The 4,835-nt window shown below is 37.6% G+C and overlaps 1 pseudogene; it reads right to left on the bottom strand.

Moving 5' to 3' along the window:
- Positions 1-3,483: 3,483 nt before the first annotated feature.
- On the bottom strand, positions 3,484-4,483 carry LOC116466459 (glycogenin-1-like; annotated as a pseudogene).
- Between the last annotated feature and the right edge of the window lie 352 nt (positions 4,484-4,835).

The following is a 4,835-nucleotide window of genomic DNA, read 5'->3' as shown; positions in this document are numbered from 1 at the left end:
TTTAGCTCTACATATTCTTTCAATTTAGCAAAATCTAAGAATCCATCTTCACTTGAAAGATTAAACTTCAAGAATTACAAATATTTTATATTTTAAAGTTTTTTTATTGTCTGTCAGATTTACAAATCTATTGAGTTGGTGGAAATTATCAATTTCATTAAGCTATTTAAGTTTAATAACAATTATTATTAGTTTTGCTATGCATTATTCATGTATTCATGCAGAAAGTACTGATTCAGCACCTATCACAAGTTGGCATAATCTACTGTGCACAGGAAGGGATAATGATGGCAAGACAGATGAATATTCTACCATCGCTAAGCTTAAATTCTAATGAAGTTAGACAATGAATCATATTAAATTTGAAGCATACTTTGACAGAGGAAGAACTGAGTATATTGGAATAAGCAATAGTAAAAAAATGCTGTGATCTATGGGATGAAAAACTATGGAACAGATACTATTTAAACTGAAATTAAGAAGATGAATAGATGTTGATAAAAAAATACTGGTACTGATGACGTTAGAAAATGATATGACATGAGAGGTTAAAAAATTGGAGTATGTTCCTGGGACAGGGATCCATTTCCTAAAGGAAATGACACCTATTCCAGTTATTATGCCTGGATACAAATCACAGCAAAATCTAATGGCATAAATAGCCATTTGCTGCACTTAGATTTTGTGGGTCAGAAAAATATTTGACTTACATGTGTGGCAGTTGATGCTGGCTGGCGACTTTATACTTCAGTTCCTTTCTATGTGGGAAACTCTATTTTCTTTTTACATGGACTCTTTTGGGCTTCCTCACAACATGGTGCTACCTTCTACAGGTGAACATCTTGATAGAGCTAGAGCTAGAGCTAGAGATGAGGAGAAAGTGAGAAAGAGACATAGAGGAAATAGTGATGGGGAGAGGGAGAGACAGAAGGACTGACAGGAGAGAGAGAGGGAGAGACATAGAGAGACAGAGAGCGAGATGTGGAAACTCTTCTATTTTTATGACTAAGCCTTAGAAGAAATCTAGGATCATTTCTACCATGCTCTACTGGTTAGAGAAAGTGCAGGCTCCCACTCACATGCAGATAGAGGTAACAGAAACTGTCCATCTCAACCACAGGAAAGCCTTCTTTGGAAAATGCAATTTTCCATAGTCCACTCGAGTACTTTAAAATGTTTAGAATTACTAAAGCCTGGTGTGAAAGAGGGAGGGAATTCTGTGATTTACAAGATATGTGGAAACATAATTTTATTTGAAGGAGTCTGGCAAGATGTTGATGGGTTTCATGTAGGAAAATGACTTCAGCAGATTAATACATTACAAAGATCTCTTTGTGTGATTACTTTGTTAGAAGGGAGCAAGTCTAAATATTGCGACTGCTTATTTGAAAAACTTGTATAAGCTAGGACAAAATCAGAGCACTGAGAAATAAAACAGAACATACTTTTAGCACTTAAAATGGGAAGGGTGTGTGATTAATTAGCCATAAGGAGTTAAGGAGAAAAAAGAATCTAAATGGCCAACATATGTCTGGCTTAACCAACTTGGTGAATGATGGTACCATATAAAGAAAGCAGAAGAGGAGTATATTTGAAGGAAAAATTGTGAGTCAGTGATGTACATCCTTGGTTTTATGTAGAGATTTTGAGTAAGAAATGGAATACTCTGGAAGTCATAAGACAAGATAAAATTGGAAATATAGATGTGAGGAATCTTCAATACACAGAGAGCAATTGAAATCATAGTTGCTTAAGAGGTGGATTTATAGTAGTACATAAAAATGGAAGAAAAACAAGTCTATGGATTGTCCTGTAATACACCAACATTTAAAGGCTGAGAGTGATAGCAAACATGTATCGGCATTGTTATTTACTACATTCCAGTCAGTTTCTAATTGCTTTACAATTTTGGTCTTGTGTACTCTTACAATAATCACATGAAGTAAGTTTTACTATTATTCTTTTTTAATGAATAAGAAACTGAATTGAGAAAGGCTAAGAGATCGTGCATGAATTCCAACTTGGACATTGAAGTCCAAAGCCTATGCTTTTCTTGACCACTGTGATTTGCTGCTAAGAAAATTAATTGAATGAGAGGAGATGGAAAGAATGAATAGCAAATGTGCCAGAGTGACAGAAAGAGAACCAGTACTGAACAGTGTCATCAACATGACAGAGAAAGAGCATTTCAAAAAAAAAAAAATGTGTTCATAGTTTCAAATATTTTTAAAGCCTTCAGGTGATTTGTAAGTTTGGGGCAGATAAACTACAACTGAGAAGAATAAATCTCATTTTATGAAAATCACAAGATATTAATATTATTTTAGAGATATAAATATATTTATCTTAAATCATTCAACCACATATTTCATCCTCAAAATTGGAAACAGCTATTTATTTCACACTATAAATCAAATATTCTCTAAAATATCATTTATTTAAAAGTTTAGATCAAACAATAAATTTAAATGACTGAGGATATTGGGGCAACATCTTTTAGTACGTATTTGGGTTCTTATATTAATTTGAACATTTTAGGGATATTTGTTCCCTCTGCTAAGTTATGTTGACATGTTGGTTTAAATTAAAAAACACATTAAATTACCTGCCAAAGTACAAAATTGAAGAGATCCTGTCAGCATCTCTTCAGCATCAGAACTTCACACTAGCAGTGGTTCCCACCTCCAGCTACTTCCATTACTCCTAAAACCAGCCTTCATATACACTTTCTGAGGTGCACACGGTGGATGGACCACACCGACTTCTCAAAACCTATATTCTTTCTGCATGTTTTTCTTCTTAAGATGTTCCATATCTTTTCAATACCCATTTCTGAATCTTTTTTTATGGCAGTAAGCCTTTGTTTTTCATACAGGGTGCCACTGCAGCATTTTAGCATGCTGCCTTATTGCGTATAGAAAACTGATGAACATCTTCAGACACTAAGATCAGGAAAAAAATAGGGTTAATGCTGTTTGTTGATACATTTATGGATCACTCAGCAGTGTTAATACAGGCTCTCTTTACCTGAAAGCAGAATTACAATCAACTCACTCTGGCAGCACAGGGCAATTCTAAAATGCAGGTCTAGTGAAAGTTACATAAAGCCAGCAAGCAAAAAAGGGACAGATGCCATGTCCTCTTCTGAAGGGAGTGACTGATTTGGAACCAGGGTCTGCAGATTTTAAAAACTGATATAGCCACCTTAACTGCTTAATATTGAGTTTCCCTTACTGTGTATGTTGACAATCAGCCAAAGTGAGAATTTCTAAAATGCGCTAAAGAGGATTAAAAAGCAGAACATTGTCCATATAACAGAATTGCCTCTTCACAACTTTTGCCCAGTTCTCACCTGTTGTCCTGTGAAAACCTCTCATCTGATGAGTTTTAGTGAAAGCCTCTTGAAGCCATAACAGACTTTTCCCAACCCAGTTCTAGGTACTAAGTATTAGGAACACGTGTCCACAGGAAATGGCAGTGTTTCTACCGGAGGTAAGTGTAACGTGTCCTCTTGATGTCAAAGGAATTTGGTCCCATATAATCAGCCTGGCCCTATTCCCACCACTTGTTCTGTTCTTCCAAGGATACAAAAGGCTGTGCCATAGCTGGAATCTCCCCAAGGGACAGATGTGATATGCCTCCTGAGATATCTTCCACATTTACATATGAGCAGGTGTCTTTGACAAGGTCAAATTGTTGAGGCAGATGTAAAACATTGCTGGTAAAGATGCTCCACCACAGGATGAGAAACCCTGGATGAGTCACGTTGGAATCATGGGACTCCCTTTTGACATTTTTTGCTTTGGGATCATAACTATAATTCTATGATTTGGCTCATTCCAGGAAATGCACAACTTTGGCATTTGCACCAAACACTTTAAATGCTGGGAGGTAGGAGTATATAGTAATGTTGCTTAGGTTATAAATGAACAGCAGGTGTTTTCTGGTATCTGTTGTTGCCCAGATGCTTAAAAAATGTGTTCAGTAAGCCTTGGCCCCCACTGTCAAAACTACCCTGTTCAGAAGTAAGATGCAATAGCTGATTATATGTTTCAATTGAAGGCTGATAAACAGAGATTCCGAAATTGAAGCAGTTAGGCCACCCTTAGTCTGGTGCTGCTGACAATTCTCGCTCAAAAAGATCATCAATATTTGCTAGGATCAGAGTATCTGCATCCATGAATACACATTTTGAGTGCTGTGTAAGTGGCTAGACGTGAAGCTTTGCCAGCATGGCACCCAACTCTGGCCTCTTCATTACAGTTAGATGAGCAGAACCGCTGCTGTCCAAGACATTTACCATGATGACTTCATCAAAGACCGTCTCTAAAACTTTTCTCATGGAGTTTGAGACTTGCGGGATGGTGAACACGACCAGCCTTCTGGTGGTCCTGTGCTGTTTTTAGAGGTGAGCCCTGGACCGGGGCACCCCTTTGGTGTAGGCATAGTTTGTGGTCCATGTCACAAAGGCCTGATCTGTCATGGTGCTGCCCGGGGGTTCAGGTGGCTGGGGCAGCTGCAGGTTGGTGGCTCAGAGAAGCCTGTGCCAGGAGGCAGCAGGGCCAGCGAGGGAGTGTGGCCTCTGAATCTATTCCACCAACTAAAGGGGTAATAATTGCTTCTTGCAGTAATTTCTTGGTCACTCTTATTTCCTTTGTTTTTGCTTTTTCCATCCTTCCGTGTAACCTGTTATTTATACCACATACTCGCTTTTTAAACATCTAATGTTTCTGTGTTACTGACTGGACCTTAGTAGTAAATATTGAACAATGCTTGCTGGTTTGTTTTTCTGTGGTCTCTTCAAGGATTCCCCACAATCCAACAATAAAGACTTA

The sequence above is a fragment of the Hylobates moloch genome, unplaced genomic scaffold (assembly GCF_009828535.3).
Source record: "Hylobates moloch isolate HMO894 unplaced genomic scaffold, HMol_V3 SCAFFOLD_4, whole genome shotgun sequence".
NCBI classification, from domain to species: domain Eukaryota; kingdom Metazoa; phylum Chordata; class Mammalia; order Primates; family Hylobatidae; genus Hylobates; species Hylobates moloch.
This window is presented reverse-complemented; position numbering and strand designations above follow the sequence as displayed.